A 15,157-nucleotide genomic window follows, 5' to 3' on the forward strand; every position below is an offset into this window, starting at 1 on the left:
ACAAAAGCTCGATCAAACTACATTTGAATTAGAAGAAAATTCTACAACTTTGGAAATAATTTAATTGAGAGGATTTATTCGATATGGAATTAAATTAGGTGGTCGTGCTGTTCAACTAGAGAATTTGATTAAAGAATGTCTTGAAATATTAATTTGGAAAATCTTAGTGATTTTTGGGAAAATTAATTTTGAGCAAGTAAAAGTAAATTAATCAAATTAATTAAAATAAATATGATATTTTTGGAAATCAATTTTCAAGTCAAACATTTAGTCCAATGGGTAATTGAACTTAAAAATTGGAGCCGAGATCGAAGATTGGACCTGAGAATCAAAAATCAAAATCAAGACCCAAAACTGGTTGAATAGAGCCAAGTGTATGAAATTGACTCGATGGCTTGGGATGCCAGGGGCATCACATCGGTGATGGCACCATCAGCCATGATGGCTGGAATGACGATGATCTGACGACCGGTAGATGGTCAGCGGCAATAGTTCTTCGATGATAAAGTAGTGGAAAAAGTAAACTCTTAGTAGGACTCTACCGGATAATTTGATTTCAATTTAACTTTTCCAAAGATAATATTGTTTTCATGAATTTAATATTAAATTTAATTTAATATTCATCTAGATATTAATATGAGATATTAAATTTATTTTAATATTTATCTAGATGGTATTTTATTAATTTAATATTAATATGAGATATTAAATTTAATTTAATATTTATCTAAATAATATTTTATTAATTTATTATTAATATGATTAATTCTAGTCCTAGTTGAACTCTCTCTAAACTCTCCCTATATAAAGAGAGCCAGAACCATTATTCTCACACACTTGAATTCAAGAAAAGTTGTAGAAAGAAAATTCTCTAAAGAAATTATTTTAAGAAAATTCTAGAGATATTCTTATTATTTACAACTGGACCATAGAAGTTTAGAGAAATTGAGAAATTGCCTCACTGCCAATTTTTCTGAAAAATGTAACACGCCAAACCCAGCCTAAACATTATGGTCGAATCTAGAGATGTTACGAAGAAAAATTAGAAATTCTTCTTTTCTTTTAAAAACATTAAACCTTTTTATTTTAATGAATCTGTGGTTATATTCATTAATAAAACCATCTATTGTTTACTCTTTCAAACAAAATAATAATTTGCAACGGAAGTTCTATAAGCCATTATATGTTGAAAACTAAGTCTATTTCCTTAAAAGCGTTAGATCATATAAAACAGTTGTTTTGTAAATTGTTTTGTTGAGAGTCGTTAGCAATTTCAAATCTAAACCAAATCCAAAAATAAAACTAAAAAGTCTAAAGAGTCCCAAAATTACAAAACTCTCGAAAACCAGAAATTTAAGTAAACTTTTAAAGTATATGAAATTTACAGACAAATGGTCACAACTGAGCCTCAGTGTGTTTTAAAAACTCAGTGTGTAACTCAACAGGAACATAAATTCAGATTCTATCGTACAACAGAACAGAACAGATACAGACTATATCATTTACAAAATTCGATTATCAACAGAATCATACAGAAATAGACATGCATAGTCCTACCCCCATCCTCTACACACCAACTCCGACCATCCAAACACACCACGTGAGGTTTAAAACACCCACCCGCCCTACAAACCACATAGTGTCCGTACGATACTTATCAGAATAATAATTGCCATGCTGCCAGTATATTGGTGAGATATCGCCTTACAGAGTACTTCCTCCACAAATCATATATCCCATCCCACAGTCAAATACAACAGAATACTAGATTAAAAAGAATTATCAGATACCAAATCCAGAATTATTATATCAAACATTCTCGTATAACAGCTAACAGACATGCATATACATAGTAGATCACACAAACAGTTTATCAAACCTCATGCTTTAAGGCTTATCTAAGCTCATATTGATCCCACGAAAGGCCCATAGTCAATCGGAATGACATGTAGAACCTTAGGGAAAGTTCTGAAATTTGGGCCCACATGCTTGTGTGGGCCCATAAGCCCTAATTGGCCCTGCCCGTGTGGCCCACACGGCTTGGTTCATGGTTCACACGCCCGTGTAATTTGCCCGTGTGGCCCACACACCCAAATTAGCCTCACACGGCTATACACACACACACACACCTATCACACTGCCTACCACATGGCTGGGCACACGCCTGTGTGGCGTCGACAGACCAGATTTTTGGCTTTCACTGATTGTCGTTTTCTCGCGTTTTCGTTACACACTTGACTCGTTTTTGATGTGAAAGCAATCTGAAGACCACCGAATCCTAAAAACAACATTCCAACACCCCAATTTCAGTAATAATTATGAAACTCACACAAAAATTATCCTAAAACATAATCTTACAAATAGCATCCAAGTATTCGCACACTTACCGTCAACGAATAGGAAACACCCAAAACTCAATTCGCTGGAGGAGCACCAATTGCCTTTTTCCTTTCCCTTAAACGAGAATTAACGAGAATCCCTATTACTCACTAATCAAGAAACAGTAAAACCATACCTACCCAAAACTTACCGAAACGAAAGAAATCGAAAGTTGCACAAAAGAATATGAAGAATTGAAATAATGATGCCTAGCAACAAACGGTAACACACGATTTTGATTTGAAACTCAAGAAGAGAGGAAAAAGAAAAATTGAACAGAGAAGAGAAAAGAGAACAGAAAAATGACATAAAATCAAGAGGGGTGTTTTTGGAAAACAAAATTAAAATTAAAAAAATTCATTAATTAAAATTAAAAAATTAAAACTCCCTACCAACTCCCCCACTAACAGCACAATCCCACAGAATCCTATCCACTAAACTCATCTAGCTACCAAAGACTTTCAATCCCACCGAACTTCTACTACATAACTGATACACACTCATAGAAGCAAAAATTAACATCCTTTGCTCATACGGGGGTTTGAACACAATACCCTAAGGCAAACTAACACCTTACCACTTGAACCAGCAAGCGCATTGTAATATGAATTGATCAAAAGTAATATGTAAGCCAAACCACTAAAGATAAGGCTAGGATAAAAAAATAACATAAATTCCAAAAGTGGGACTTGAACCCAAGACTTCAAACACGCAATCAAAACATTTAGCATTAAAGCAGATACTCACTTATGACAAAATTCATAAAAAAAAGTTAAATAAATCAGAGTGGTACAAAAATTTTTGAAATGAGCCCAAACTCAACAAACGCGAGCTTGATTAAGTTTTTATTACTTTAGATAACATAACAAAGTTATTGTTTTTTGGAAAATTTTTAAAACTCTAGTTTTCCCTTAAACCTATTTTTCGTTGCAATTTTTTAACTTGATTTTCCAACAATTATGGCCTATTTATATGACTCACTTGATAGTGAAATTTATATAAAATTCCCTGAAGGATTTAATATCCCAAAAGTATATAGGTCTCTCTCTGAACATTGCTTGATCAGATTAAAGAAATCCTTATATGAATTAAAAAAATTTGGATGTATGTGGTACAATTGTCTTAGTGAATATTTATTGAAAGAATGTTATAAAAATGATCCAATTTGTCCATGTGTTTTTATAAAAAGATCTGGATAAAATTTTGTGATAAATTTTGTTTATGTTGACGGTTTAAATATTATTTTAACTTTCAAAGAGCTTCAAAATATAGTAAATTGTTTAAAGAAATGATTTGAAATGAAAGATCTTGAAAAAATAAAGTTCTATCTCAGCTTGTAGATTAAGCATTTAAAGGATAGAATTCATTTCCATCAGTCAGCGAATATAGAAAAGATCTTAAAGAAAATTTATAAGGATAAAGTACATCCATGAGTACCTAATGGTTGTATGATCACTAGATGTGACTAAAGACTCATTTTGCCCTTACAAAAACGATGAAGAGTTTTTTGGTTCGGAGTGCTATATCTAAGTGTCATCGGGGCATTGATGTATCTTGCAAACAACACACAATCTGATAAGGAATTTTTTGTGAAATTGTTAGCAAGATTTAGTTCTTCTCTAACATGTAAACATTAGGATGAAATTAAAACTGTATTTAGATATCTCAGATGAGTCATTGATATGAGATTATTTTATTCAAGTGATTCAAGATCTCTACTATTTGACTATACTGATATTGGATATTTATTAGATCCATATAAAAGTTTATCTGAAATGAGATATTTATTTACATGTGGAGGTACAACTATATCATAGTGTTCAACAAAATAAACATTAGCTGTCATCTCTTCAAATCATGTAAAAATAATTGCAATGCATGAGGCAAGCTGAGAATGTGTTTGACTAAGATTATTAACCCAATATATCCAAAAGACATTTGATTTTCCTTTGCATGAAAATATGCTAACTATCATATACTAAGATAATGAAACATCTATAGCTCAATTGAAAGGTGGTTACATCAAAGGTGAAAAAATGGAACATATTTCACCAAATTTATTCTTCATTCACAATCTTGAGAAGAAAAGTTACTGGTGTAACACCCCAGACCCGACCTAGACATTATGGTCGAATCTGTGATGTCACATGGAATGAAATTTGAAAACGAGTTTGTCGAGTTAAAATTGTTCCAATTACTTAGCCTTTATCTTAGTTTGAAGTAAAACACTTGTTCTTCGTTAGGTCTAAATTCATATCCTTTTTAGCGAAAGCTTCGGAAACATTTATTTCGGAAAACTATTCGTGTTAAATGAAACCCTTGTTTTTGTAAAATCGTGTTTTTACCACCAAGACAGGCTAAAACCATAAAGCAGTTAAGAATCCAAAATTCAAAACCAGACAGTCCAAAATCTAAAATTACATCAAAACCCCAAATAAGTAATAAAATTTGAAAGTTATTGAAAGCAGTCTAAAATTTACATGTGGCTATCGTCGAGTCCTCCGCTGCGCTGATCTGTCAAGTCTGGGGATTACTTATACAGATTAAACAGAAAGGGTGAGTTTTTACAAACTCAGTATGTAATCCCCACAGAAAATATGCATACAGAACACATCAGAATACAGTCAAATGTAGGTTGGGCCATAGCCCATTATAGAATTAGTTTGGCCTTAGCCCAATCATCTACAGTTAACAATAGCAGAAAAATTAGAATCCTACACACCAGCCTCTACACACCATCTCTGTCCATCCCTACACACCATGGGGGGATTAAATCAACCCACCCATCCCTACACACCATGCTGTATCGAAATGCCTCACATAATCATAAGTTTGCAATAGAGCTGCCAGATAACAGGCTTAAGAGCCTTTCAGACACTTCCTCCAAATATCATCAACCTATCTGGATGCAATGCAACATATAATAAATGACAAGGTATTTAACAGTCCATACGTTCAGATTAGCATACATGCTCAATACAGAAATATGCCAGACAGATTACACATATAGTGGTCTAAGTAATACTTAACGACCCTACAGTAGGTCCATAGTCGACTTGGGCAACCCGTGCATCCTTAGAGAACCTTTCAAACAAATGGGCTCACACACCCATGTGGCCCGCCTGTGTGGCCCACACGGCCCAAATTGGCCTTGGCCGTGTGATCCACACGGCCTGGCCCAGAACGCCTTACACGCCCGTATGGCCCACACGACCCAAATTAGTCTATCCCGTGTGTTACACACGGCCTACCTGGCCATCACAAGGCCGTGTTATTTGCGCACGACCTAGCTCATCGATCACACTCTCGTGTTTTATCATACAACCTACCACACAGGCGACCACAAGCCCATGTGGTGTTGACAGTAAACTTTTCAGCTTTTCCCTGAATCCTTATTTCTGCGTTTCGGGTACACACCTGGTACCGATTCACTGAAAAAAGTATCTCGAGCCTTCCAAAACCTATATTCAGCCAATACAACTTTCAATTAATCACTTCACTAATTAAATCAAAACCTTTCGAAGTCCACAATCTACAATTCATCAAAATCTTACTTTCAACAAAGCAACGGTAGCTTTACACTGCTAAAGTGCTGATTAACAGCCCCCAAAACCTTGACTTTCACCTAGTCATTAAACGAACCCTATTAATCCATCGCTTCATTTAATCAAAACGAAAAAAAATGCTCCTAACAAGCTTATCGATAACACACAAGAGGCACTGCAATAGAAATGTAAAAAGAAACAATGGTAGCTAAAGAGCGAAAATCGAAACTGAAAGCAATAGGGGAAGGAAAATTTGGTAAAAAGGCAAAAAGAAAAGAGATAACAGAAGGGAGATGAGAATTTGTCAGTTTTTTTTCTGGAGAGAAAAATTTGGGAACTGATTTACCCAAATCCCACTACCCATCTATCTCAATCACCCACTAAGATTTCCAGTACAACTCAAACTCTCAACCACCAAACCGAGCAAAAATATTCACTCATGCTCATAAAGGGATTCAAATACATGACCTTCAGTAATTTAACACACCACTTAACCACCAGACCAGCAGGCCCATTCTGATATATTCTTATAAATAATTTGCCAAAGGCATGGCTTGAACTTGGGACACACACACCCGAAACTCTTAACCACTGAAGTAGGTACACAGTTGTGTTGCAATTTAACAGGAACAATAATATAAATTTTGGGGCGTTACAACTCTACCCCCTAAAAAAATTTTGGCTTCGAAATTTACCTCGTCAAGACAGATGAGGATACTACTGGCGCATCACATCCTTAGGCTCCTGACGTGATCGTCTCGTGATAAGTTTTATATTTATGATTGATCGAACTTGAAAACTAACTATTATCACGATGAAGGCATGCGCACCTATCGAACAGTAGTATAGTTTATAGCAAGACCGAAATGTCAAACCCATATGAACTAAAAGTACTAGTATTAACTTTCTTTTTATTATCTAGCCAAAAAATAAGGGGATTTGTTTTATTTAAACTAATTAACTAAACTAAGAAGGCACAGAAAGTAAATTGGGGAAATACTTTTGGGAAAACTGATTGATTTAGACAATACCCAAGGAAAAGTCCACCTAGACTTCACTTGTTATTTGACTCTGAATTAGACGATTTATTCATTTGACTTGATTTGTAGAAATCCCTAATTTATATTATTATCTCTCTCAAGACTAACAACGTCTAACCCTAGGTTAATTAATTGAAATCTCTTTCTAATTAAAACCCCTAGTGTTACATTAACTCGATCTATGGATTCCCTTATTAGATTTGACCCTAATCCAGTAGATTTATGTCACCCTATGTCTAGGGTTGCAATCATCGCTTAATTATGCTAGATCTACTCTTAGACAGGGACTTTTGCTCCTCTGAATAAGCACATCAATACTTGAATCAATATCCTGGAATATTAAAGCAAGAATTAAGAATACATAATTAAGATCAAATCAAATATTTATCATATAATTCGGAAAATAATAACAAGATCCGTCTTAGGTTTCATTCCCCTTAGATATTTAGGGGATTTAGTTCATAAGTGTAAAAGGAAACATCTTAGAAGAATAATAATAACAAAACATAAAGAAAACCTAAAAACCCTGAAGGAAATTGAAGGGAGATCTTCAGTCTTGAAGGAGAATCCAGCTTCTGAGATGGATTAATCAGCTTCCTTCAAGTAATTCCTTACCTCCTACTCTGTGTGTGTTTTCTAGATACCTCCTAGGGTGTTTATATAGGCTTTAGAATGCTTCAAAACCCTCAAGAGTGGCTTTTTTCGAATAGAACTAGACTTGGGCTCGACAGGGACACACCCGTGTGAGGTGGCTTAAGCCGTGTTTAGAGTCTGCTAAATAGACACGGGTGTGTGTACTACCTGTGTGAGGAAGTCCAGGTCGTGTTGATTTCCTACGTTGACCTATTTTCTCCATTTTTGACCCGTTTCTTGCTCTTTTTACTCTCCTATGCTCACCTAAGTATAAAACATGAAATTAAAGGATTAGGAGCATTGAATTCCATAAATTTAATGATAATTCATCCAAAAATATGCTAAGCATGGGATAAAAATATGTATAAATTACGACTTATCAAATACCCCCACACTTAAGCGTTTGCTTGTCCTCAAGAAAAATCCTCAACTCACAATCAAAATAAATTCTTCTCAACTGATAATTCTTATCAATAGTATCTCAAAATAATCCATAAGTAATCATACATTAAAAATTCAACTCGAAGAATATCAAAGTTTCAAACATTCCAAGTTGAGCATTTTATCACGAAAACATAGGTGTCTCCCATCATCTAAGTAATCACTTTTGATTCAAAGTATCACAGAGTTTCACATCCTCACTAAAGATTCACTCAAATCACTCGAGGTGATAAGGACAAGAAATTTAGCACTCAACAGTCAATATGAAAAGTCATTACCATAGGCTTGCGTGAAAATCAAATCTCCACCACTATATATTAAGATGATGCATCAATCAAAAGGTCTTTAGAGGGTTGTAACGTGGCTTTGGTTAGGGGGTGTAGTCACAAGCTGAAAGAAAATGTTAGAATCGAGATTGAATTGAAAAACTACCTAACTAGAAAAATACTAAAACTAATAAATTACATTCCTAATTAGAAGATCCTAGAATTTAGCTTTTCTTCATGGAATATGGAATTAAATACTTAAGCTCAAAAACAAAAAAATTACTACTAATATGTATATATGTATATATATATATTTGTTTTCAAGAACAAATCAAAATAACATAGAACTTTTCTAACTATCAAAAATAAAACATAGCTAAGCAATTTATTCAAATCAAATCTCGACAAAAATAGGGATCAAATGAGGGGATTTCAACAGTAATGGGTTATGGGTTAATATTGAGGGTAAATCAATGAATGGCTTGTTAGGCTCAAGGAGGTTCATTAAGGGTTAATTATAAGGATAGACTTTAATGGAGTAAGTGGGTTAAACCTAAGTGCCTTTATCATCTTGACATATCAAATCAAATAGTATGGTCTTGACATGCATAATCGAAGCAAGTTCTAGAATAAAAAATCAATATTGACGCACTCATAGCAACAATAAAAGTGAACATGAAAGAAATAATATGTGCCCTAAAGGCTCAAGATCTCACAAACATTATGGCTTTTTTATGTTAAACCTGTAAATTTCAACTCAAGATAATACCTAAACTTGGGGAAACAACCTAAAAATTTTTTATTCTCAAAAACCAACTTATCATGCTTGATTCTCTAATTCCTTAAAGTTTAAAAAATCAATGCATAAATGCCTATGTTTTAATTCAAGACATATCAATAAAAATCATAAATTAATCAAAATTCATTATAATAGTGATATGAATGAGTCACGTGAAAATAAGACAAAATTCAGGGATTTTTCTGATAATAATATAAATAACCCCCCACACTTAAGATGTACATTGTTCTTAATGAACAAAGATAGATTTACTGAAAAATATAGACATAAGATCATAAGATAGGGAGAGAAGTGAAACTTCTTGAATGTTGAATGGAATCCTTAAGTTGGATTTATGGAGAGTAGTCGGCTAAGGCAAGTGTGAGATTGGAGGAGGATACTCCGGCGGTGGTAGAGGTTGGTTAGTCAACAAGTCCTACACCAAAAGAATATTATATCTGATGGTGGCTATTGTCATGGTTGAGCAGGACATGGCAGTCATGGAGAACCTTTTCTAGTAGAGTTGCAAATTCCTAAGTAATAGTGAGCTTTAGAGCTCTTCATAACTGCGATAGAATCATTAACTCTTTAGGAAATATAAAGTAACATGATTACTTATAAAGAAATGACCGAAAATATAAAGTACTTGATATAAATTATAAAACCTAAAGATGAAGTAAAATTAGTATTAAAGAGAAATAAAATAAAATAAAAAGTAAGTTAAAAACAAATAAAGATAAAAGTAAAAAGGTAGAAATAATAAATAAAAGTCTTCAAAAATCTTCATCGCTAGATGGTTCGCGAGGTGGGGGTGGCGATGAAATGTGAAGATGCTGACAAATCTGATGTAAGGTTGCATCAATGTGATCAAAACGCTGAAAACATTGCTACTCGAATCGAGTAAGGTGCTCAGAAATGTCAGAAAGAAAAGCAGTCGCATGAACTGGGCGATGAATAGTTGGTGGCTGAGATGGTGGATCCTTGTGAGGTGGAGAGACATCATCGGTAATGTCCCCTGGGTCCTCCTACTTGGCTGACTGGATGAGGTAGTACTAAGTAGGATCAACTCCGCGTCGTCTCTCGATCATCCTCATATGGAGCATACTCAAGATGCCTTGTGGGGACATCTGACCAATGAGGGTGAGGGAGGATGATTGCGCCGCTGTGTTGAGGAGACCGAAGTATCGCGCTAAGCGAGTCACATAAGGGCCAATGGAAATGACTCCATTCCTATGTCACTCCGTCTGATGGCGAATCGTAAGGGCGATGAAATAAGCGAGGTCGAATATGTGCCCATGCACCATGCTCCATAAAAATTAGGCGTCGTTGGTGTTGACGATGCCAGTACTCTATCGTCGTCCTGTCAGGGTATGGGCCAGGATGGCGTGTAAGTATATAAATAATTGGGCGAGAGCTAATGCCTTAGAGTGGCTAGGATCATAAATTGCCGAAGCCGGAACGAGGGCCTTCCAGCAGTTTGAAGAAGACTAGTGGATGTGGCGATGGAGGCTGTCGAAGTCATTGTCGTCCATGAACTCCTTCGTGCATAATCCTAATACGACTCCGAACTCAGGTACACTCAACTGGCGAACTAAACTGTCGAGACGGAACTGGATGGTTCTAAGATCATCGAACTCTATCATAACGACTTGAAGATGGAAGGTCGAACAGAGTTTGAGTGTGAGCTCGAGGTACGTCAGTTCGATGATCTCGAAGAAGAGCCCCCACGTGTCAGTCGTCAGGAGAGCCCAGACTGCATCAGCGAGTTGGATCTTCTCTAGGGCGGTCCAATCAATGCAATGGCCCACACCTAGGGGTCGGGCCCATAGTATCTGAAAAAGTTCCTCCTGGGGTCCTAAGGGAAACTGTAAGAAGGGGTGGCGAATTTCGGTGGTAGAACCCGAGGAGGATGCTGCTCATTTGCGCTTCTTCGAGGCAGGGATGGCAGTCTTCTTGCCTCTTGTGATCGTCATGTTGTACCTGAAAACAACAGAAGTCGAAAGTAGTCCTTAACAGTCAGTCAAGAGTTGAAAGAATATATCCTGACACTAATTATTGCAAAAGCTAAAAACTAATAGGAAATTTATAGGAACATATTGTTAATACTAAGCATAGTAACATATGATAAAAACAAAGAGTAAAGGTAAGAAGAAATAGCCAGAAACTAAAATAGGCACAATAATAAAACTAAGAATTATAACCATTTCAACAAAAATAAATGAATAAGAATAATAATAATGGTTACGAAAATAAATAACTAAATAAAATAACTAAAATAAAATGAGATAAAAAAAGAAAAATAATATGTGAAAGGAAGAGAGAACCGATAGTGGTTGGGGGTGGACTGGAATGGGACGGCGGCGGAGGGTACAGGCTTGAGCAATGAAGTCGAAGATGGCTACTACTCAAAGGGGGCCACGGCCTAGCAGACTAGACTGTGTGGCGGGAGTGGTAGACCTATCTACAAAGAGAAAAAGAGAGAGAGGAGGGGGACGAGAGGGAAAAAGAGAGGATGTAGGGAAGATAGAAAAAGGTAAGTAGAAGGAAGAGCTAGGAAGAACTAGGGGTGGCCGGTTGGTGAGGGGGAGAGATTTTACCAACTAGGGTTAGGGTTTTGGGGGAAGGGGATGATGAATAGTGAGGGGTTTATATAGATATTGGGGCACACGGCCGTGCTAATTTCAGCCCTTGTGTTTTGTGATTTTCAAATTTGGGCGCGTCTGAAATTCAGCCCATGCCCGTGTTCTTTGGGTGTGTTAGTGCACACGGCCGTGTCCTGCTTCGTTTGCTTCTCATACGATCGTGTATATGTACTCACGCCCGTGTTATTTTGACTGTATCGACCACGGCTGGTGGGCACTTGCATGTCAAACGCCCGTGTTAATGTCTCAGTTTCTACCATGGCTTATAGACACGGGTGTGTTGCACGCCCGTGTTGATTTGGTAGAATTGCCCAAGACTACATCGCACGATCGTGGAAATGTATCGAATCTCTTGTTGTGGAAAAATTTTACTCTTTTTTTCACGGCCGTGTCGCAACCCGTGGTATGAGCACGGCATAAAGCATGCCCGTGTTCCTAGCCGTGTGGATTTGGAAAACCTGCGTTCAAATATTCAGTTAATGATTAGATGTTAAAGACTAAAATTTAAAGAAATCAACACTGTTAGTGCTCGGGTTGCCTCTCGAGAAGCGTTTATTTATAGTCTAAGCTAAACTTACCTCTTGGGTGCGTGGTCATGGTGGTGCGAGGAGTTTACACTCTTCATTCCTGCTATCAATCTCATTAAAATAAGGTTTTAAATGAGTACTATTTACCTTAAATATGTTGAATTTAGAATGAGTTACCTCGACTGTATCATATGGGAAAATGTTGAGTACCATAAAAGGGATTGCTCCATTAGGTTCAAAAGTGGCAATACGAAGGTCCACTGCATCTAATAGTACTTTGCCTCCAACCTTAAGTTGATTTGGCGAAACATTGAGCCCGTCATGGCGTGGTTTTGGTTTATTGTGTGTTCTCAGTTTCTGTGTCCGCCATTCATCTAGTTCCTCGATTTGTAGCCTTCGTTCTTCATAGATAGGTCATTTGTTGTTACTTGAACATAACTCATGTATGCTCTTCGAACGTGTTTCCTGCAAAGAAGGTTGTACCACATGAGCAGTATTAGTAGCATAATTATACAACTACCCTCAATATCTGATGTGTTACTCAAATTACGAGCTTGAAGAGTGATTGTTTCATCATCCACATGAAGTGCGAGTTCACCTGTACCAATATCAATAATAGTTCTAGCATTTGCTAAGAAGGGTCTTCCTGAAATTAAAGGTACGTCACTATCCTCTTCTATATCTAGAACAACAAAATCAGTTGGGAATATAAATTTGTCAATTTTAACAAGTACATCTTCAATAATACCCCTAGGAAATTTGATTGGCTTATCTGCCAATTGAACGCTCATCCTAGTTTATTTGGGTTTCCCAAAACCTAGTTGTTTAAACATTTTATAGGGCATGACATTAACCCTAGCCCCTAAATCAGCCAAAGCATTTTTAATGTTTAAACTACCAATTAAAAAAGGAATCGTAAAACTCCCTGGATCTTTCAACTTTTTGGGTAGCTTATTCTGTAAAACGGCTAAGAAAACTGCGTTCAACTCCATATGCGACGCCTCATCCAACTTCCGCTTGTTTCCTAAAAGCTCTTTTAAGAATTTAACTATGTTCGGCATCTGCGAAAGAGCTTCAATAAACAATAAGTTAATATGTAATTTCTTTAATAGTTTAAGGAATTTACCAAATTGTTCGTCCGTGTGACCTTTCCTTGTCGCATTTGGGTATGACACATAAGCTTTGTACTCTTTACTTACCAGTTTCCGCTCATTATGGTCCACCTCATCCTTACCTGTACTTACCACAATTCATTTCCTTGATTCTGGTTCAGGTTCAACTAACCCTTCTTTTTCTCAAACGGTAATCGCATTAAGTTATTCCCTTGGGTTAGATTTAGTGTTACTTGGAAAACTACCTTGTGGTCGTTCAGAAATCAATTTGGCAAGTTGGCTATCTAAGTTTCGAGCCTTTGGATCGATGCTTGTTGATTCTTAAGTGCTTTTTCGGTACTCTGAAAATGATTCTCTGACACCAAGATAAATTTTATTAGCATCTCCTCAAGGTTCAACTTCTTTTCCTGCTGGTAAGGTGGTTGTTGAAAACCTGGGGGATGCTGTGGCCTTTGATTTCCTTGACCACCCCTTGAGAAATTGGGATGGTTCCTCCATCCTGCATTATAAGTGTTACTTTATGGATTATTTTGAGGTCTAGAATTATTGTTACCCATATATTGAACTTGTTCTTCCTCAATGTTAGGGTTGAAAGATTGATATTCTGTGTATACTCCTCCTCCATTTGAATCGCACCTCATCATGGGATGTACCTAAGTAGAACCACATAAATCATCAATCTTTTTATTTAAAAGTTCTACCTGGTTAGACAGCATAATAACCGCATCGAGGTTGAAAACACCGGCTGCTTTTGTCGGCTTTATTCTCATGACTTGCCACTGATAGTTATTCAATGACATCTCTTCAATAAATTCGTAAGCCTCTTCAGGTGTTTTGTTCTTCAAAGTTCCACTGGCAGCTGCGTCGATAAGTTACCTTGTTGAGGGGTTCACAGCGTTGCAAAACGTCTGAACCTATAGCCATAGAGGTAACCCATGGTGAGGGCACCTTCTCAATAGATCTTTGTAACTCTCCTATGCATCATAGAGTGTTTCTAGATCCATCTGCACAAAAGAAGAGATATCATTCCTCAACTTAGCCGTTTTAGCAAGCGAAAAATATTTAAGTAGAAATTTTTCGGTCATTTGTTCCCAAGTAGTGATTGACCCTCGTGGTAACAAGTTCAACCACTATTTAAACTTATTCCTCAACGAAAAGGGAAGCAGCCGAAGGCGAATGGCATCGTCAAAAACACCATTGATCTTAAAGGTGTCGCAAAATTCCCAAAAATTTGCCAAATGAGTGTTTGGATCCTCGTCCTGTTAACCATCAAACTGAACAAATTGTTGTATCATTTGAATCATGTTAGGTTTCAGTTCAAAATTATTTTCAGCAATAGCAGGTCTAACTATACTCGATTCAGCTCCTGTTAAACTATGTTCAGTATAATCATACATAATAGGAGGAACAGGATTCTGATTTACTGGGTCTGCAATAGCCACAAGAGGCAACTGATTATTATGATTATCAGTCATCTCCTCGGTTGTAGGTTGAATATCATCCTCTTGCCCTTCCTCTATGTATCGTAGGCTTCGCCTTATTTCTCTTCAGTTTCTGCGAGCAGTACTTTCAATCTCACTATAAAAAAGTAATGGTCCTGATGGGTTTCTTCTAGTCATAAACTATAAAAACCTGCCAAAAGTAAATAAAAAAACAAAATTAAAATAAAATTTAACTTGCAATAGAATAAACGGCTAAAGTAATAAAAATTAAGCGTTCCTAATATCTTAGTTCCCCGGCAACGGCACCAAAAACTTGATGTGAAGGTCTCGTGATAAGTTTTATATTTATGAT

The 15,157-nt window shown here is 36.4% G+C and overlaps 1 non-coding gene across 1 annotated transcript; it reads left to right on the plus strand.

The window, feature by feature from the left end:
* The first annotated feature begins 14,293 nt into the window (after positions 1 to 14,293).
* Positions 14,294 to 14,400, plus strand: LOC128279953 (small nucleolar RNA R71). Its single transcript, XR_008270137.1, has one exon. It is a non-coding gene; the product is annotated as a small nucleolar RNA R71 (small nucleolar RNA).
* Positions 14,401 to 15,157: the final 757 nt, after the last annotated feature.

Source organism: Gossypium arboreum, chromosome 8 (genome assembly GCF_025698485.1).
Source record: "Gossypium arboreum isolate Shixiya-1 chromosome 8, ASM2569848v2, whole genome shotgun sequence".
Taxonomy (NCBI): Eukaryota; Viridiplantae; Streptophyta; class Magnoliopsida; order Malvales; family Malvaceae; genus Gossypium; species Gossypium arboreum.